This window comes from Papio anubis, chromosome 10 (assembly GCF_008728515.1).
Source record: "Papio anubis isolate 15944 chromosome 10, Panubis1.0, whole genome shotgun sequence".
Taxonomy (NCBI): domain Eukaryota; kingdom Metazoa; phylum Chordata; class Mammalia; order Primates; family Cercopithecidae; genus Papio; species Papio anubis.
Genome location: NC_044985.1, coordinates 33,486,931 through 33,509,417, shown reverse-complemented (window position 1 = coordinate 33,509,417; position 22,487 = coordinate 33,486,931). Strand labels below are relative to the sequence as shown.

General features: G+C 37.6%; 1 non-coding gene across 1 annotated transcript; it reads left to right on the top strand.

Moving 5' to 3' along the window:
* The first annotated feature begins 5,556 nt into the window (after nt 1-5,556).
* On the top strand, nt 5,557-5,663 carry LOC116269253. The gene has a single exon (XR_004176737.1). It is a non-coding gene; the product is annotated as a U6 spliceosomal RNA (small nuclear RNA).
* The last annotated feature ends 16,824 nt before the right edge of the window (nt 5,664-22,487 follow it).

Sequence of the window (22,487 nt, the reverse complement as noted above, 5' to 3'; positions counted from 1 at the left end):
TCTGGCTATGCCAAAGCTCCAGCTAAGCTGATATATTTGGTCAAGGTGTCCAGCCTTTGTAGAGAGAATTTCAATTTGGGTTCTAGCTCTGTCACTAACCTAATGTGTGACCTCAAACAAGTCATGAATACATTCTGGCTCCCAATTTGGAGACAATGGCACCTGTTTTAGGGAGCTGAGACTCAAAGAAGGCAATGAAGTTTTATAAACTGTTGTATAAATAAAGTGTCTTATTACAAATAATAGAAAACACTTAGAGCGGCCAAGCATGGTGGCTCACGCCTGTAATCCCAGAACTTTGGGAGGCCGAGGCGGGTGAATCACCTGGAGGTCAAGAGTTTGAGACCAGCCTGGCCAACATGGTGAAACGCCGTCTCTACTAAAAATACAAAAATTAGCTGCACATGGAGGCAGGTGCCTGTAATCCCAGTTATTTAGGAGGCTGAGGCAGGAGAATCGCTTGACCTTGGGAGGCGGAGGTTGCAGCAAGCCGAGATCCCACCATTGTAATCCAGCCTGGGTGACAAGAGCAAGAGTTTGTCTCAAAAAAAAAAAACAAAAAAAAAAAACACTTATAGCAAAAAAAAACTTAAGAGTTAGCATTCTATTTGTTGCCTAATTCAAATCTAACAAAGATATCTGCCATCAGAGCCAAAAGAGTAGGTTGTGATTGTAACTAATCATTTACACAATACATTATGAAGAACACACAATACTCAGATCTGTACGAAGTCACAAGCTAAAACATAATAACGTTTTACAGTTTTATTTAAATTGTTCACAAACTACGTAAAAAAAAAAGAAAATGCACATTTTCCATTCAATACTCTTCAGAATTAAAGAAAAATAAGAGATACAGAAAAATAGGCTTTTTAAAATAGGCAAATAAAATTTTCTTTAATGAATGGACAGGTTTATTTCAGTTAGTAGTGAATGACTCCAGGGAAAGAAGTTAAGGGAATAGTCCATGAGGTTTTGGTGTGTGTGCGGTTTTTTTTTCTTCCTTTCAACCCTACCTCTCTACCAAAGGAAAGGAGCCAAGAAGAATGGTGAACTGAAGGTTTCTTTTTATTCTCCCATAATTCAGGTGCATATTTTTTCCAGCTGAAAAGGGGGTAAGTACTTCTTCAGCTATGACTCAGAAAGATCAGTTTCCATTTCAGAAAGAATGGTTAAAAACAAATACACACATAGTGGACTTGCAATTGTAGTCACACAGAGAGATTTTTTTCTACATCTAAAACAAATGAATCTAAATATTTTAAGTGGCTTTACCAGTTGGTAGAAAACATGCAAAATATAATTCACAGGTGTGTCTACTGGGTTCCTTTTATGGCAATGAGCATGTAGGGGTTCCCATTATCAGAAAATGAGGACAACAGGTTTAAATCCAAACCCACTGCGAAATCAAAAACTGCCATAGTGGGAGCAGTCAATCAAAAAGATTTTCATTGAATGCTTTAGCACTGGAGGCATTGAGAGTGCAGTGCAGCTCATCAAGACAGACTCCCTATCAGCAGATCCTGGCACACATATATGGGAAAGCTGCGACACTCTGGCAAACAGACAGCTTAACTCCCTCACCTTTGGTGTAGTGGGGTACACCCCAATACCTATAGCAAACTTCCCAGAGGGCAGAATATTAGCTTGGCATGAGATGGCTTATCACCTACTTATTCTAGGCATGGTGGGGTAGTTACAATCCGTAAACTTTCTAATGTACTTTCATTCCAGGAATGCATAGACAAGGTAGAGAGGACAAGTCTATTAAAAGCTTAAATACTTAACAACTTAGTGGGGTAAAGATTTAATACAAGCGTCTTGCCAGCAGAAGTTAAAGATGGACAGAAAGAGCCACAAAGAAACAACAGGAATCCCCGCTCCCCCCACCCCCCCCCCCCACACACACACACACATCAGAATTTTGCCTATTATAGAACGCAATTCTACAAATCCCACAAAAGCTGCAAGGGAGTAAGTTTTCAGTAAATGTCAAAAATTAAAAGCAGTGCTATAAAGGTATTGTAAAAAAAAAAAAAAAAAAAAAAGAAAGAAACTACACAAGGGAAAGAAAGACACTAGGTAGGAAGTTGGGTGATGACTGACTCACAAAAATGTCTTATAGAAACATCGCATGAAAAGAAACTACATCTTAACCAAAACCATCTGATGGCTGAACTCTAGGTGCCTTGTAAACAGGATCTTTGCCTTTATTTTTCTCTCAGCAGCTGACTGCAATTTTGGTGGTTTAAATAAAATCTGGAATTTTTTTCTAAAGATGAAACCTACATGTTTGATATTTAAATTTCTGTAATTTTTCTTTAGCCATATGAGGTTCTGTGATATGAACACAAGTTATACTAAACACACACACACACACACACACACACACACACACACAAAACATTGATATATATATTCATATGTCCAGATCTTGGGACAGGGAACATACTTTCTGACGATATAGAGCATAATCTTTCTTAGGGAAAATTTATTGTTTTGATACCTTAATCTTTTCAGTTGGTGTCTCAGCTAGACAACAAAGAAAGTTAAGCCTGATTTAGCTATATTAGATTTTAAATCTGCTGCATTCACCAAAGTTCACCCTGAGCCCAGCAAACTGTTTAATACATTATAGACACCAAGCAAATGTCTGTTAAATGAATTAATATAGTAAGACCAATCAGCAACCTATCATTAAAACTGAAGTTTTACCTTAATTACATAAACTAAAATAATTTCCATTGTAATATTGCTAGTTATGAGCTAATAAAGATCTACTCAGATTTTAAAAATGTGTTTGGATTTCACACTCTTCTACCCAGTAGCAGCCAAGTCTCTGTCAATAATCATATAGTGACATTTCAAGTCCTCATGTCTTAAGCTAACAAATAAAACCAGGGGGCTAAGAAGCAAATTTATGGAGTACTATTTGAAGAATACTTAAATGATTGCCTAAAAGTATTTTTCCTTCACCAATTTACCACTGGTATGATCTGAAGTTGCTACCATCAATCATGTATTGGATGCAAAACATTCAAAGGTTCTGGTAAAAGACAAATATGCTACAGGTACCATCTGAATTTCCTTAGACCTTAAAAGTGTGGGTTAAAATGAAGTTTTATTTAATGGAATAATTTAAATGTTTCTAGTCTGTATAACCATTTGTGTTTGACAGGCCTTCAGGCCTTCAGCCTTCCCCACCCCACTACTCGCCCTGATCCCTTCAAAAACTTTTTTCCAATATTTCTGAGTCTGAGACAGGCTGCTAAATAATCCCATTCCTGCTGGCTCCTGTGATGACCTCAGCTTGGCTTAGCCATCATTCCTGCAAGTACCCCAGTTCCTCCTAGGGCTCTCCAGAAATCAAATCTATGCAAGAACTCTGGCACAAGAAAGAAATCTTACTTCCATTTTGCTTTGGAGAGATTTTCAAGCATGATCACTTAGGTCTCAGAACTTACTTTACAGAGTTCTCTATCTCTCTCTCTTCTCACCCCTAACCTCCCTTAAAATTTTAGAATTCTTCTGCTCTCCACAAAACTCAGATATGTTCCATTAGGGCAGGGAGACAGCTCTAGGTGCCTGAAACCATGGCACATGCTGGCTCAGGCAAGGCCCTCTGCTGAGAGCTTATCCAACCTGGCTTCTTCTTCTCCCAGGACATTCCTCAGTATTTGTGCAAACATGCTTCTGGCAAGCACAAGATAAAAATGTGCCAAGTATGCCTGAATTTCAGTCTCAGTTGAGACCGCTTCCACATATGGAAAGATGAAAAGATAAGTATTAGCACAGTATCATCTACAAACATCTTCATGAAAATTAGATTCTGAGATCAGTTGATCCTGCAACAGACAGCAGATCTCTGAATGACAGCACAAATGTAATTTGATGAAAGGGACAAAGGGGAAAGAGACATAAAGGCTAAGAAATTCAGAATCTGGAGGTTGTTCCCAGGGTGATGAGCCCAGGAGCCAGGTCCCTTAAGGGTGAATGGCCAAGGGCACCCGAGGATATTGGGTACATGGGCAGGGGACACTTGGGTACAAGGAGATGAAATGGGAATGAAAAGACACCAGAGATAAACTCAGCTAGGTCTCAGTGTTTCTGAAACTGTCTTGGAAACAAATAATTATCTTTTCCAGTGAAATTCCAGTGAGTTTCTGAAACTCAGTCTTGGAAATAAATAATTATCTTTTCCGGTGAAATTCCATACAAAAGTTTGATTTCACAAATTTGTCATTGATCTTCCCTGTAACTGGCTCTGTTCCGTCGTTAGCCAGTCATAACATCAGTCTATGTGACACCAAACATCCAGCCAATTCAGTCACAATCAAAACTCCAGTTAACCAGCCAGCTGTTGTCTGTACATAATGCCAAGCAATCAACTGGACTAACTTCAAGCCCGGGTTGATGGGAAAGACCAGATGTTTCAGCATTATGTAAATGCTAAGTGCCAATTGAAAACAGGAGTGTTCACTGTCATTTTGCATACAATCTTAGAATGAGCACTTGCACTTTTCTCATAAGGAGGACGTTAGCCCAACCAAGATCTCAGAGATATGCATACACAAACACAGGTACACACACACGCTGAAAATGCTTGGGTGCGTGTGGGTATGTAAGAACATGTCAGAGGTGCAGGCGTAGTAAGTTAATTCATACAATCTCAACTTCATAAAATGTACTCAATGTGCCTATCCCTGCCAGTCTGTGCTCTTCCCTGCCTTGCCCTGCTCTGCTCTTCATCTCAGGGAACGACGCTTCCAGGCTCTTTTGCCCTCTGGCTTCAGCATATGGGAGGCACAGCTAGAAGATGAAGGCCACAAGGAAGGGCATGGCAAGCGAATTTTCTCCCTTCTCTCTCTGTCTCCTTTGATGTCTCCAGAAGCTGCACCTCCTTCCAGGTTATCCTTTCTTCCACAGTTCTGGTTCCCATACAAAAGCCCTATCTCTGGCCCCTAAACTCCCTCTCCATCATCTGCAAAATCTATTTCCTGGACTAAATTTCATCTACTGAAAGACCTAGAGTGACTTATTTTTCTGGCTGGACCCTGACTGATACACAGGATAATCTGGCAAAGTAAAGTACCTCTCATCCTGGGGGTTCAAGGGCAGCCTGAGGCCTATTAAAGAGCAGCTGAAGTGCTGAGCCAATGAAGGACGTGACCAGAGCTCTCCTCCTCTTCCTTGCTTCTCCCTATCAAGTCTTCTAACTAGTAGGAAAATAAATAAATAAAAATGATTTAGGCCGGGCACAGTGGCTCACACCTGTAATCCCAGCACTTTGGGAGGTAGAGGCAGGTGGATCACGAGGTCAAAAGATGGAGAACATCCAGGCCAACACGGTGAAACCCTGTCTCTACTAAAAATACAAAAAAATTAGCTGGGCGCGGTGGTGCGCGCCTGTAGTCCCAGTTACTCAGAAGGCTGAGGCAGGAGAATTGCTTGAACCTGGGAGGCGGAGGTTGCAGTGAGCCAAGATCGTGGCACTGCACTCCAGCCTGGCAACAGAGCGAGACTCCCTCTGGAAAAAAAAAAAAAAAAAAAAAATGAGTGCTTGCTTTGACAACACATATTCTATAATTGGAACAATACAGAGAAGATCAGCATGCCCACGTGCAAGAATGACATGCAAATTTGTGAATGCTCTATATATCTTTTTACTATCCATGTATCTTATCAAATCATGTTGTATACCTTAAATATACACAATAGAATTTATTTCTTAAGTGATTTATCAAACACAACTCCTACTGTTTCCTCCAGTGATTCCTATGAGACAGAACCCCCAAATCAAATGTTCGGAACCCTTTCCAAAATCAGCAAGCAATCCTGTCTTCCAGCCTCCACTCTATATGTCTGCCAATGGACTTACTATAAAATGATCCTATCATTTCTTCTTTTGTGGGCTAGGAGGCAGCAATTTCTTCAGATGGCCCTCTAAACAGTAACTCAGAGTTGATAGCTTTTCAATTTTAAGTCAAACGTCATTTCAACAGTCTTACTTATAAGTTTAACACATTGTTATATCTTTTGAAAACAAGCTTATATCAATTTTGTCAAAAGTTTCATCACACCACTTTAACAAATTACATTCACACATTCCCTTAGCATTCACACTGATGAGGACAAAAGAAAACAGGAACATCAAGGTAAAGTAGATTTCACTGAATACGGGAGAAATTATTAACATGAAAGAAAGCAAAAGGAATGAATTCCTTACACACAGGTTTGGTGAGTACTTAGGTGCAGGCTCTGTGCTGTTTACTTACAATACATGAGTTCAAAAGTGATAGTTCCTGCTTAAGAAAGGAGCTCACACCTGTGAACTGAGAATTACACTTTACAAAAGCATCATTTGTCAGCAACTGATCTGTCTTGTAGAATAGTATGAAATACAGCTAAAAATAAAGGGGACAAAATCATATTCACCTCTAATTCTGGCATATAGTCAACTATCATTAACATATTGGTGTATATTATTTCAGACTCTTCTCTATGCATGCATGGAATGCATTATATGAACATTTGTATACATCTTTACATAAATTGGAGCATGTTATTCCAATTGTTTTATATTAGCAATATTTTATGAACTTTTTTCCACATTAACATACATTCTACCTAATCTTTTTTATACTATATCTTATTGTATGGAATGTGTATATTTGTCTTATTGCTAGAAATCTAGATAGTGTCCAATGTATTTGGATTATAAATAATATTGAAATGTTATTTGTACAAGTGCAAAACTATATGTGCAAGGTTAGATTGCACCAAGTGCAGAACTATATGTGCAAGTTACTATATGTGTGAAACTATATGTACATAGTTTTACACTTGTACAAATATTTTATACAAGTTGCTTATAAATAGTTAGAACCCTAGATCTCCTCCCCATTCCTGTTGCTGTGAAATTGACCCATCACCTCTCAGAAAGGAAACTGGGAATTTATTCTCTGACAGATAAAGTCCTTGGACTGGGAATTCACTGGGCATAGTAGAATGTGTGGTACCAGACCTCACACAGGAGGCTTAAGTAACAGCAATCATACTAGAGATGGAATAATGAGGCCCCTAACTTCTTCCCCCACAAAGCTTCCAGAATACTGGCAGCCAGACCTTTACCCTCCTGGAAAGAGCATAGAGGAATATTCACTGCAGAACTTGACCAACCCAAGAAAAAAGACTTAACATATACTGGCATCAGCATTTCACCAAAAAAAGCCCACTCAAATCACCCTACAATTGAGCTCACAAGCCCCCCAAATAAGACACCAATGTTAGTCAAGAACCAGGAACCAAGGATTACCAGATAGCTGAAGAAATATTGTAACATGGGAGATGTGACCAAAAAGAGAGTAGAGGAGAGAGATTTTTAAAAGGGAAACAAAAAGTTTCTGCAGAGAGTCATATCAAAATACCCTCAGAGAATACCCTCAGAGAAAACAAGAGAAAAACAAAAACAGGATATTACCAAATAGGACTATTCTGAAAGGAAAACAGAGTTCTTGAAACTTAAAAGTGATTACATAATCAGAATTTCATTTATTAAGTTAATTCAATGTGGAAAAAGCAGTCTTTTCTATAAATGGTGCTGAGATAACTGGATATCCTCATGTAAAATAATAAAGTTTGATCCCTATTTCACACCATACACAAAAATTAACTAAAAATGGATCCGACACTGAAACGTAAGAGCAAAAACTATAAAACCCTCAGAAGAAAACATAACAGCAAATCTTTATGACCTTAGATAACGGTTTCTTTTTAAAAAAAATTGATATATCATACTTGCACATCTTTTGAGGATATAGATGGCATTTTGATAGATGCATACAATGTGTAATGATCAAATCAGGGTAATTGGGACATCCATTACCTCAAATATTTATCTCTTGTCTTTGGAACATTTTAATTCTTCTCTTCTAGCTATTTTTTGAAATATACAATAAATTATTGATAGCTATAATTTCCCTACTACTCTACTGATTTTTAGAACTCATTCCTTCCAGCCAACTGTATTTTTGCAGCCATTAACAAACTTCCCTTCATCCTCTTCCTCTTTTCCCAGATCCTGATAACCACCATTCTACTCTCTATCACCATGAGCTCCACTTTTGTAAATCCCAACCTTTGTGTTAGTGTGCCCTGGACATGGGACATGGGACATGGTGTCAAAAGAGATTATTTTTGAGCTTTACAATTTAATGGCTGTGCTGCTGAGTTTCAGAGTTGCTTGAGGCCTGTAGCCTCTCTCTTTTGGCTGATTTCTCCCTTTTGGAACAGGAATGATAACCCAATGCCTGTACCCCCATGGTATCTTGGAAGTAAATAACTTGTTTTGATTTCTCAGGCTCATAAATAGAAGCAAATGAGTCCAGATGAGACTTTGAACCTGGACTTGGAACTTTTGAGTTAATGCTGGAATGAGTTAAGACTCTGGAGAACTATTGGGAAGGTATAATTGTATTTTGCAATTAGAGAAGGACATACGACTTGGGGGACCAGGAGCAGGACGATATAGTTTGAGTATTTGTGCCCACCTGTATTAGTCCGTTTTCATGCTGCTGATAAAGCATACCCGAGACTAGGAAGAAAAAGAGTTTAATTGAACCTACAGTTGCACATGGCTAGGGAGACTTCACAATTATGGCGGGAGGTGAAAGGCACATCTTACATAGCAGTGGCAAGAGAAAATGAGAAGAAGCAAAAACTGAAACTCCTGATAAACCCATCAGATCTCATGAGACTTATTAACTATAACAAGAATAGCATCGGAAAGACCGGCACCCATGATTCAATTACCTCCCCTTGGACCCCTCCCACAACATGTGGGGGGGGCCTGGTGGGTGGTGATTGGATCATGGGAGTGGATCCCCAAGACTTGGTGCTATCCTCACAATAGTGAGTGAGTTCTCATAAGATGTGTTCGTTTAAAAGTGTGTGACACCTCACCCCACCCCTCTTGCTCCTGCTTTTGCTATGCGATGTGCCTGCTTCCACTTTGCCTTCTACGGTGAGTAAAAGTCCTTGAGGCCTCCCCACAAGCTGAGCAGGTGCCAGCACCACACTTCCTATACAGCCTGCAGAACCATAAGCCAATTAAACTTCTTTCCTTTATAAATTACCCAGTCTCAGGTATTTCTTTATACCAATGCAAGATTGACCTAATACAGCAATAAAACAAATAACATGATTTTAATATGGGCAAAGGGTCTGAAAAGATATTTTTGAAAAGAAGTCATACAAATGGCCAGTAAGTACATGAAAAAAAATGCTTAGTATCACTAATCATTAGAGAAATGCAAATTAAGACCACAATGAGATATTACCTCATACCTGTTAGAATAGCTTTTATTCAAAAGATGAAAGATAAGTGTTGGCAAGGATGTGCAAAAAGGGAACTCTTACACGCTGCTGGTGAGAATGTAAATTAGCAGAGACATTATAAAGAAAACAGTATGGATGTTCCTCAAAAAAGTAAAACTAGAACTACCATATACTCCAACAACCTCATTTCCTGAGTATATAATCAAAGGAATTGAAATCAACATATTGAAGGGATCTCTGCATTCCCACATTCATTCCAGCATTACTCACAATAGCCAAGATATGAAATCAACCTAAGTATCTCTTAGTGAATGAACAGGTAAAGAAAACGTGGTATGTGTACATGATGAAATACTATTCAGACTTTTTTTAAAAAAAGGAAATGCTATCATTTGTGACAACAGAAATGAACCTGGAGGACATTATGCTAAGTGAAATAAGTCAGGTACAGACAGACGTGTGGATATGTGGAACCTAAAAAAGTGGAACTCATAGAAGTAGAGAGTAGAATGATGGTTACTACAGATTGGGAGATTGAGAGAAGGAAGGGAATGTGGAGTTGCTGGTCAAAGGGTACAAAGTTTCAGAAAGGCAGGATAAATAAATGTTGAGATCTATTGCACAGCAGGTAACTACAGTCAATAAAAATGTATTGTGTATTTCAAAATAACAGTAAATTTCAACTATCTCACTGTAAAAAACAATAGGTAAGTAAGGTGATGGCTAGGTCAGTTAACTTGATTTAGTCATTTCACATTGAATACATATATAAAAATATTACATCATAGCCCACAAATATATATAATTACAATTTTTCAAGTAAAAATAACATTTAAAAATAAAAATATATTTTTGAATAAATAAATAGAAGTAGATAGTAATGATGATTGTACAACAAACATTGAATTAAACAACTTAAAATGGTGAATTTCATGGTATGTGAATTATAGCTCAATAAAGTTTGTATTTAAAAAATAAAATCACCTACAGGGTTAATAAGAAAAGAGAAGGAGGTCTAGGATTAAATTCTCAGCACATTATTAAATTCTCCATTATCTAGAAATTCAGCAGAGGAAGAGAAGCCAGCAAAAGATACTGAGCATGACCAACCAGTAAAGTAGAAGAAACCACCAGAAGACTGTGGTGTAATTGAGGCTGAAGAAGAAAGTGTGTCAAAAGAGGTATGCAGTGGTCACCGCTGTCAAATGCTGTAGAACAGTTGAGTAAGAGGAGATAATAAATCGACTGCTGAATCTGACAAGTAACGCCAGTAGCAGAAAAATATACTTAATTTGCCTTTATGATCTTTATTAATCTACTTTGTTAATTCAAATTACCAACAAATATTATTGAAAAGCATAGCAAAAAATAATGTTTATAATATTTGTCACCTTTTTAAAATTTGTAATTGGTGGGAATTTCTTAGCCTAAATAGACATTCGTTTCATACCTAAACAAAACAAAGCAAAACCTTAATAGAAGGGCTGCAAGAAAAAATTGAGTACATATTCCAAAAATAAGACAAAAAGTCAAAATATGGAAAATAGGAAAGAAAAAAATAGAACAACAATATAACTCCTATTTGAATAATAGGAGTTCAGAGAAAAATACAAATGGAGAGAAGAAAATCATCAAGGAAAAAATCCATGAAAATTTTATAGAGTTGAAAGACAAAAGTTTCCAGATTGAAAGGATCCAGTCAGTACTAAGCATAATGAAGGAAATTAGGCCTACACCAAATGCCATCACTACGAAATTGTAAAACACTTGGTCGGGGGGAGGGTGAGTAGGAACTAGACAATCCAGTAAGAGTCCAGAGAAGCCAGGCATGGTGACTCACACCTGTAATCCCAGCACTTTGGGAGGCCAAGATGGGAACATTGCTTGAGCCCAGCAGTTTGAGACCAGTTTGGGGCAACAAAGGGAGAGCCCATATCTAAAAAAATTATTAGTAATAATTAAAATAATAAAATGTAAGAGTCCAGAAACAAGTTTAAAGGGAAGGAGTTTCAAACAAAGTTTCAAGAATCACAATGGCAGAGATTTCTCTAATTCCAATCTGAAATCAGAGAACAATAGAAATATGCTTTCAAAATTTTTATGGAAAATTATTTGCAACCTAGAATTCTATAGGCAATAAAAATTAAAATCATATGTGAAGGTAGAATATTAGGACCAGTTCAGGATAGGACTACAGCGTCTCAGCCTTTCTGATGGAATTTGAAGTGCAATGACCATCTGAGTCATTTCTGTTTCTACACCCTTGAATCCTTTGGAAATTCTTAACTGTCATCTTTCACTGTCCCATAGCTTTCCACTTTTCCCCCTAGCAAAAGGAAAGTCTGCAGAAATTTGAGAGAAAGAGAAGATACAAGCCGAATCAAAGGAAGATTGATTGCTTTCCTGGTATTCTGTAAATCTTGACATTCTATAAAAGGAATGATAGCATCTTAAGGGCTAAAAAGCTTTCCTTAGTCATTCATTTTTAATATAAACCTGTAATTGGATCATTTGGTTTTAACAGGTTCTTTGATTTAGAGAACCATACTCATTATAATTGGTATTTATAAATTCATGTCAAAGAGAAATGTATTAAGAATTGTGGTTAAATTTGAAATTGGCCAATATAAGAAATTTTTTCTATTAATCCTGAGATATATTTCTTCATAACAGTTTTTAATAATTTAACGCTAAGATATTGCAACTGGAAATTTTAACCATTTTTAAAAGATAGTTAAAACTGCCACAAAACAGAAAAATCTTCCGAATGTATTATTCCATGGTACAATGGGAAACCATAGCACAGCCTGAAAAGGCAATGAAATTACATATTATTGCCTGGAAAAGTATTTCTAAGTGCATAATAATAAAGAGTGATTTTATTTGAAAACTCAAAACACCTTAAAAGACCAATAAAAAGAAAATGTTAAAATTATAATTCCTTATAGAGATTGAAGCTACACACATATTCCTGTGTGTACATTTATATCATTTCTGAATATTATTATTCTGCTCATAAGAATGCTGTATTTTTTCTAAGGGAGATTATATACTAAATTCTTCATGGAATCTTTGGGAATTTGTGCCCACGCTAAGGCAATACACCAAAACAGAATTCTAGAAGAAGCTGTTTTCAAACAAAAATGAATTGAAAGGCAATAATATGTTTATCTATTAGGAAGTTAAATATATAATCTCGTAATTTGAAGTGAGAAGATTAAAGTTGCCTTTTCATTTACCTATACCACTACCCAAACCATTAAGGCAGTTGGCTTATGAGTTCTACTTTGGCCTTTCTGGTCAATTGTCTGCCAGAAAGCAATGTAATTACCTCTTTGAACTTTAACAACTGCATCAGAAATAATGAGAACAATACTTTCTAAAATTCTATGACTTTACAGAGTCTTTAGAAGAAAAGACTCTGTATTTCATGATATTGCTTCAACATAGTTGATTCAAAGTTCAAATAGCTTTCTAATTCTGCAGCTTTTTGTGATCATTTTATTTATCATCACCTGGGAATTACTGAAGTATTCATATATGCACTGATCTTATCATTAATTTATGGCTATTCTCTTTTATCATAAACTCTGGAGTATTCTATTAGTCTTTAGGAATAAGAATTCAGGAAGTAAGAAACTGGCTCCATCTCCATGGACACTTTTGTTGCAAGTTAAAATAGAGTTAAATGGAATAGATTTAGCACTATCACCCCATCACATGCTGTAAGCGACTAGAAAAAATCAGACAACACATAGGAAACAGTGGTTTACAGGCATTTGAAAAGAGGCATTATAAGACTGTGATCCCTGAGAGAAAGAAACCAGATGATGAAATGCTAACCTGTACCATCTTACTTCCTGTAGGCAGTTTCCAGGCAACAGCAGAGTTAGGCAGTGTTTTTAAGCTGAAGAAAGAGAGATTAGAATTCAGGGATATTATGAAAGGTGGAGTTTGTGGGGCACAGCAGCACAGAGGAAGGAGCTGCATGGAAAAGGAACTCTGGAGATCTGCAGTGGGGTCTGGAGGACACTTTGCCTAAGTACTGATCTGTGCATGCATAAGAGGAAACGACTCAAGCTTGGGAAAGAACCACAAGAAAGGTGTAGTCAGAAATATTCCTGGAGCTCACAGCAGGCTAGGAATTGTTCATATTCCTACCAGCCAAGATGAAACAATAACAACCACAACAACATTTTAAAAACCAAAAAACAAATAAAAAGGTATCAAGTAGAAGCCTGAAAATGGTATTGCATTCCAAAGCACTATATAATTAAATTGCCAAAAACTAATGATAAAAAGAAAATCTTAAGATCAGTCATAAAAATAAGATACATTGTGACACACTGCAAACAAAGCAATAAAGAGAAGAATGACAGTAGACTTCCATCATAAACTATGCAAGCCAGATGTATTGAGAGGGGGAAATATTGTCTACCTACATTTCTTTATCAAGAAAAATATATTTCCAATGTGAAGAATGAATGAACATTTCTGGAAGAACAAAATAAAGAGAATTCATCACCAAAAGAATTGCATTCCAACGGTGCTAAAGGAAGTTCTTTAGGCAGAGCTGAAATAACACCAGGTGGAAAATTAAATCTACACAAAGGATTTAAAAAGCCAGAAATGGTAAACATGTAAGAGAATGTGAAAAAACAATTTTCTCATTTTAAAAAATATCATCAAAACATAATCGACTGTTTAAAGCAAAAATGAGAGCAGTGTAGTATGGGATTCACAAAATGTGGAAGTAAAATACATGAGAACAGCAGCCATCAGGATATAGAGATGGAAGCACCCTGTTGTGATGTTCTTATACTATATGTGAAGAGGTATAAGGTAGATTGGGATAAGGTTTTTCTAATAAAAATTATTTGGTTTTTTTTACATCAATATGTGACTTTTTTAAAAAAAATTAGGTTTGGGGTACATGTGCAGGTTTTTTTCATAGGCAAATTGCAAGTCACAAGGTTTGGTGTACAGATTATTTCATCATCCAGGTAATAAGCATAATGCCTGATAGGTAGTTTTTGGATCTTCACCCTCCTCCCATTCTCCACCCTCAAATAGACCCTGGTGTCTGTTGTTCCCTTATTTGTGTCCATACCCAATGTTTAGCTCCCACTTATAAGTGAGAACATGCAGTATTTGGTTTGCTGTTTGGGTAACGGCCTCCAGCTTCATTCATGTTGCTGCAAAGGTCAGGATCTTGTACTTTTTTATGGCTGCATAGTATTCAATGGTGTGTATGTACCACATTTTCTTTATGTAGTCTACCACTGATGCACATTTAGATTGATTCCACGTCTTTGCTATTGTGAATGGTGCTGTGATGAACATATGCGTGCATGTGTCTTTATGGTAGAATGATTTATGTTCCTTTTAGTATATACCCAATAATGGAATTGCTGGATAAAATCTTAATTCTGTTTTAAGTTCTTTGAGAAATTGCCAAACTGCTTTCTACAATGGCTAAACTAATTTACATTCCCCCCAACAGTGTATATAAGTTTTCCCTTTTCTCCACAATCTCTCCAGCTTGATTGTGATAAATTAAAGTCTTTCGCTCTGCTGAAAGGAAACTGCAGGTGATTTGGCATTTGACTAAAATTATTAGGCCACCATAGGTATGCCTCTGAGAATGTTCTGAGAAGAGATTAGAATTTGAGTCTATGAACTGAGTGGGGAAGATACCCCCTCAATGTGGGCAGATACCTTCCAATTGGCTGGGGGCCCAGATGGAATAAAAGGGTGGAGAAAGGGCAAAATCTTGCCGTGTCTTCTAGAGCTAGGATACCTTCCTGCTGGTCTTGAATGTTACAACTCCCTTTCTTAGCTTTTGGACTCTGAGAAACACACCAGCAACCCCCAGGCTCCCAGGTTTTTGGCCTTGAACTGAGAGTTATGCTATTGGCTTCCTTGGTTCTGCAGCCTCCACACTTCCCAGTGAGCCATGCTATCAGTTGCCCTGGTTCTCTAGCTTGTAGACGCCTGTCATGGGACTTCTCAGCCTCCATAATCAACTGAGCTAATTCATATATCTCATCAGTTCTGCCTCTCTGGAGAACCATGACTAAATTGATTACTTATCATATGCCAGAAAATGTTCTAAGTAATTTATATATATTAATTCATTTAATTATCATAGTTCCAATTAGATGGGCACTATTATTAAATCCATTATATAGATATAGTCCTAAGGCACTTGCCCAATGTAGATATGATAAGATGCTTTAGTAGTTCAGAAACAGAAGAAGGAGAAAATCAGGACCAGGAGGAACAATGAGGACTGTATTAGCCTAGAGAAGTTGTCATGGAAGGATACAACTTGAGATAGCTCTTGCAAAGGTACGTGCTAATGACTACCAGGTTTGTCACACCAAATGTCACAATCTAATATTATCAAAGATCTAGTACTTCAGCAGAGTAGTTTAAATCAATTCCTCAGATCTCTCAACATTTATGAAATACCTATTATGTTTTAGCCTCCATAATTAAAGAGATAAACAAAAAATGGCTATCTATTGAAAATGTATATATAATACCCACCATATTACTAGATATCACTGGGGCACAGCCCCCACTTTTGAAAAGCTTGTAATCTAGTTTGTTGTGTGTGTGGGCACATGTGTGTATATGTACATGTGAGTAAAACTAATTAAAAAGTGACTGAGACTAGGTTATAATCATGAGCTAAACTGAGCAATGCTCTACGACTCAGGAAAGCAGATTACCACGAATTACCCAGATAGCTTCACGGAGGACATGGCTTGGAGCTGAATATTGAAAAAGCAGCTACATTTATATAAGTAAAGGAAGCAGGAAGAATTTACCAGCTGGTGATAACAAGATGAGAAAGACTTAGGTAGGGATAAGCATAGTTCGTGTGACTAAGAGTGAATAATATTAAAAGCTGAAAATAAAGTCACACATGTAAAGGGGGCAAGTGGGATACAAATTGGACATTAAAATTAACTCAAATCCCAGATTGTTGTTGAGAATATAGGCTTGATAATTTTCATCCTCAAATTCTAACCAAATCATTCTGTTTTACTTATGCAGGAGAAAGGGTAGAAATATAAGAGAGAGTGCAGAGAATACTAAAAATAATAGAAAAAAATGAGATCTCAAAGATCATCTGATATGTATGTAATTTCCTCGGAATTCAGAAATATCAATAAAATTTAAAACAGAGAATGTTACCAAGATCTTATTTTTAAGCCCAAATCTCTTGTAAGCAATTAACAAACAGGCATCACTGATCCCACTAAACATCATCAAACCATATAGAAAATGCGAACTTTATATCAAACAGCAGCATAAACACTGACATTCCCATGGACTGGTGATGTGCCTGCACTGCTCAAATGACAGGCACTGGGCCTTCCATGCGTCCAGGGGATATTCCCACCGTAATGTGTCAGCAGATTTGCAAATGTTCTCAGTGACAGCAGCGCACAGTCCAGGAATATATCCTTACCCCTGTGCTCAGCTCAGATCGCCTCAATGCAATGTCTCTCTCTGCCCTGCAGGGTCCCTCTAATGGCTCCAAGTGCCAATGAAACACTTTCATCATCTCTGTATCTAAAATTGGACGAAGGTATCAAGTTTGGCTGCCTGATGAGACTAATTAAGTACTTTGCAGAGGTGTGAAGAAGTAATCAGTCCTAGTCGGTGAGAAAAGAAAAAGAAAATATGAAGGAAACCCACAGAGGTGACTCTAACACAGTTCCTGTCTCAATTGATGATTCATAAGATCACAGCTGAAAGAACCTTCTACCATAAATCGAGGACCTATGTTAACAGCAGGAAACGAAACATCATCTCACAACTCTTCCTCCACTAAATCAGCACATCCATCCCGGATCCTAAAATCATTACATTGCTGTATACTGACACCTAGTGTTCGGAGTTAGGTGAGCCCAAAGGTGACATTTTTCTTCGATCCAACTGTGGGACGTGGCTCTCTCCCACATCAGGTTTCCTGGTGTGATTCCTCACTCTGCTTCAGGGCATCCACGTGAAAGTGTCATTAAGAATTTATTTTAGTGCAGTTAAACTCCCGTTTTGTGACCTACCCACCTCAAGTACTTTGAAACTGCAAAGTGTTCCCCAGGACGACCCTTCTTTCTACTGAGCACACAGCAAACTCCCACCTCTCCTTCTTCCTCCTCTCCTTCAGTATCAGGATGTGGCCTTTCTTTATATAAAGTCTATATATTTTAATACCATTATTTGCTACACCAAAGATAATTGGAAAGAGAAAGCTGTACCAAAAATGCCTCAGAATTGTTCATAATAGCAACATGTAAGTGGCTTTCGCATTATTGCATTTTGGAGATTCACCTCTTCCCTCCTTCTACTCCCACAACCACACAGTGAGACAGAGAAAGGGATGTTAATGAATAACCAGAAATCAACAGAATAACAGAATGTAACAAAAATCAAAAATAATCCCAAGGAGTAAGTACTTAAGAGACTCTATTTTATTCTAAGCAATCTTTAGAGATAAGCCGGAGCCATTTCTAGACAGGAAGTGTAAAAATTTTTGAAGATGTGCGCTTGCAGATAGCAATAATTTCTCTCAAGAGCATTTTTAGATCTACATTACTGTCTTTGAATCAGACTTTTTCAATACAGGCAAAATAGAAGATGTAAGTAATCAGATGACATTGGTGAGTAGAAGATGCATGAATGTAGATAGCATTTGGTCTTGGAGTTAGATTTTCCAGTTTGCTGTGCAATACGTGGGACATAGTCATACTAAAAAATTATTCATTGTCCTCTCGGCCTTAGCACCATTTTCTTAGAAACCTCTGTGCCATGAAAGCCAAGTGGAGGAAGAAGCAAATGTGCAGGTTGAAGCGCAAAAGAAGGAAGATGAGTCAGATGTCCAAGTAAACCACTAGCTTCTTGCACCGTGGAGGCCACAGGAGCAGAAACATGGAATGCTAGACGCTGGGGATGCTGGTACCAGTTGTAGGACTGCATGCTACTGTCCAGAGCTTATCTCATGATCTAGAACTTCATTGCCCTCTGATCGCCAATCACCTCTAAGACCCACGTTGCTCATAACCAAAACTGCCCTTGTTGGTCTCTTGCCCTGGACCTGTGACATTCTGGCCTACTTCTGTGTTTACTTGTGGCCGAGTGTAACAACCATACAATAAATCACCTCTTCCGCTGTCTTAGCTGAAGAATTAAAAAAAAAAAAAAAATTCATTGTTTACATGAAATCAAACTTTACATCAAACTTACCTAGCTGTCCAGTATTTTATCAGGCAATGCTATTTGGGGTGGGAGGAAAAAAAGACCTAACTAGGAAAAGTAACTAGGCTCCTAGTGAAATCTGAGTCATTTTATTTATCCAAAGATCAAATATAAAAGTGAAGGCCCAACACCATAAGCATTCAACTACTACTTTGCATTTATTTAATGCTTCAATTGGTAGAGCATTTCATATTCCTCCTCATGACAACCCTTATGTGGGTATTTTTATGCACACTTAAAGGCTCAGAGATGTTAAGGAATTGTCATTGTAATCTGCATGAAGCTATAAGGAAAAGTCAGAATTCAAATCCAAGTCTGCCAGTGTGGTGCGGTGTCTACAAATACAGAAAAAGTTCCTGTGAATACTGTACAAGACTTTTAATCCCTGAGCTGCACATGAAAATTAAGTATCTGAAAAACCCAGTAACATCATGACATAATGCCAAGAAAATGAAAAGATATTCTCAGAAAGTCATTGACCTGCCTTACATACTTTCAGACTGTAGAGTCCAGTTTGGTTTTAAACCACAAAAGCATTCACTTTATTTCCCCAAGTACAGTAAGACATTATTCTGACATGGACTTAGTCACACATACCCAAAATCTCTAAATCTCCAACCACTACTCTCTGTAAACTATTTATATGTCTAGAGATCTTTAATAAAATCACAGGATAATTCAAATCTGTTTAACTTAGAGCTCATGTTCCCTAGATCTTTACATTTCAAATTTAGAAAATGTTCTTGTAATAATGCGTTTCACTGTTAACTATCAAGGTCATTTTTAAATTGTAGAGTAGTGACAGCTGGTGTTCACAGTGTATATCGCACTTCTCCCCTGAGCTGTTTTTATTTCTTACCTGTGATCTTCAAATTCCAGTGTCCATAAAAATTCCCTGAGGAGCTTGTTAAAACATAGATTCCTAAGCCCCCACTCTTACAGATCCTGATTCTGTATATCTGGAGCTATGTACATTGCAAGCACCACTGCTACCATCCCTTTTCCCACCTCCTGGCCAATCTTATTCAATAGTCTGGAGCAGGACTTTTCAAACATTATTGAGCATGAGTCACTAGCAATCTTGTTAAAATGCATATTCCAGCACAGTAGTTTAGGGATAGAGCCAGAGATCTTGCATATCTAACAAGTTCTGGGTTGCTTGATACCCTGATTTTAAACCTAGGCATTTCTAGTTCTTACGTAGCTAGATCACCACAGACTACATATTTGTAAAATCCTCTGAGTTTACAAAATGCAACTTACAAGTGCTTCTTGCTCAGTGGCTAAAGAGATTTTGCTTAAGTCTTCTCCTTAACCCTGTTCTCGACTCTGTCCACATGCTTGGGGCCTAAAGGATAGCCATAGTCACCTCAAGAAGTAGCTAGGAACAAAGAAGGCCATTATCCTGGTGGGAGTCCCACTAAAACCTATGCCTGTTTTTCTCTGAACTAAATCATTTCCTGATACAAAGGAGACAGAAAGGCCCAGGTCAGGATCACTCCCTGTGAGTCACAGTCAAACTAAGAGCCAAAATATTAAATCAAGGGCTTCTTTTCTATTGTATCTCAGAGGCATGTAACATTCACTCTCCATAACATTTCTCTGTACCATTCATGCATTTCACCTAACAACGGATGGCTAGAACATACAGGACAGCCTTGGCTTTTCTGGAAATGGCCAGAGCATATGCCTGTCTTCATATACTAAATACTGAAGAACTCTTGGAGCAACCATGCAGGCAACTTTAAAAAAAATGTATTCTCAACAGTTGAGTTGTATAACCGGGTCTAGTATGTTCACATAATTTTACTTATTTTTTATTCTTACTATTATCTTTTTTTAACGTGTTATTTTCTTACCACCAGGTAATAATGCTATAGAATCTTTTCTTAAAATAACATAGAATATTGTCTCCAAACTTCAAATGTGCTTTTAGATATGCTTAGTTGAGTAGAAAATATTCCCTCTAGTCTCTTGTGGTTTTATAATACTATTGTCTTTACAGAAAGAGCAGACTGCAATCCAATATTCTTCCCAGGTTGAGCATTTAGTGATAACTATATATGCCTTAGTTTGCTTAAGTATGCATCCTTTGTTATTCAGATCCAGTGTTTTCTAGAGTAAAAAGGAAACCATATGTTAATCAGAAAGCAATAATACAGGCAGCTGTAAGAGTGAGATGAGAAAGGAAACCCCAAGGATTACATATTAGCCTCCAAATAATCTCATAATCTGGTACTTTGATCAACCTTTATAGCTCTCTGAAGGCTCCTCTTTACCTCTGAATGATAAGAACAAACCAAGAGAGTGAAAGGAGGAAAACATGTAGAAAAGGGAAAATAGAATAACCACTGAGAGACAGCTATTCACCTCTGTCCCTTCTCCTTAGTCTTGCTGTAGTGGGAAAAAAAAAAAAAAAAAACAGAAATTTTGGAGCCAGATTAATCCAAGTTTGAATCTCACATCCGTCACTGTGTTGCCATATGGCTTCAGGTAGTTTACTTAGCCTCTTTGAGTCTCAGTCTGTTTATGGAACACAGAAACTACTCCTTCCCTGGCAGAGCTCTTGAGAAGATAGATGTTAGGTAGGTATGGAGCCTGAAAATAGAACAACAAAGAAAAGCTGTCATTAATGGTCGCTGCCACCACTTCTTCATCTGTTCAACTTTCAACAATATTTATTGATTACCTCTCTGTGGCAGGAATATAGTGAAGTCTTAAGAACAGTGAACAGATAAAAAAATCTCTGTCCTCAAGAGGTTTATGTTTCATCCTTTGAATACCACAGTAATCACAATTTCATCTCTTACTGTTCCACTGAAATTCCTCCAGCAAAGTCACCATTGACCTCTCAAATATGATGATCTCTTTTTGGTCCTTAATAAGACCATTGTGTAGCATCTAATAATGTTGAGCAATTATCTTCATGATGTTTAAAATATGTATTTCTCCTGATTTTTGTCTACCCACTGACTAAAGTTTTTCAGTCTCTGTTGCTAGTTTTCTTCTTCGGTTACTCCTTTAATTGATAGTGCCTAGAGCTCTGACTTTTGCCCTTTTTCTTTTATACTCTCCACTAGCAGCCCTTGATCTTTTCGGAGGCACAGACTCCTTCAAAGACCTAAAGAAGCTCGGCTCCCTCTAAGGGGGACGAGAACCTACTTATAAATATACAGGAATTTACATGCATTTTCAGGAATTTTACAAATCTTCTTCACTCTCTGCAAAACCCATCATTGTACTCCAGTTGAAGGGATTCCAATGGCTTTAACTCTTTGTTAAAGACTCTCAAATTCTGGCTGGGCACGGTGGCTCACGCATGTAATCCCAGCACTTTGGAAAGCCAAGGTTGGCAGATCACTTGAGGTCAGGAGTTTAAGACAAGCTTGGTCAACATGGTGAAACCGGTCTCTACTAAAGATATAAAAATTAGCCCCAGCATGGTGGCACATGCCTGTAATCCCAGCTACTCGGGAAGTTGAGGCAGAAGAATCACTTGAACCTGGGAGGCGGCGGTTGCAGTGAGCAGAGATCACTCCAGTGCATTCCAGCCTGGATTATCAGAGCCAGACTCTTGTCAAAAAAAAAAAAAAAAAAAAACCCAAAAAATTCAAATCTTGATCTCTCACATACACAAACCACTTTTTTTTTTTTTTTTTTTTTTTTTTTACTTTTTAAATTATATACATTTTTTTTTATTATACTTTAAGTACTAAGGTACATGTGCACAGCGTGCAGGTTTGTTACATATGTATACATGTGCCATGTTGGTGTGCTGCACCCATTAACTCGACATTTACATTAGGTATATCTCCTAATGCTATCCCTCCCCCCTCCCCCTACCCAGCAACAGGCCCCGGTGTATAATGTTCCCCTTC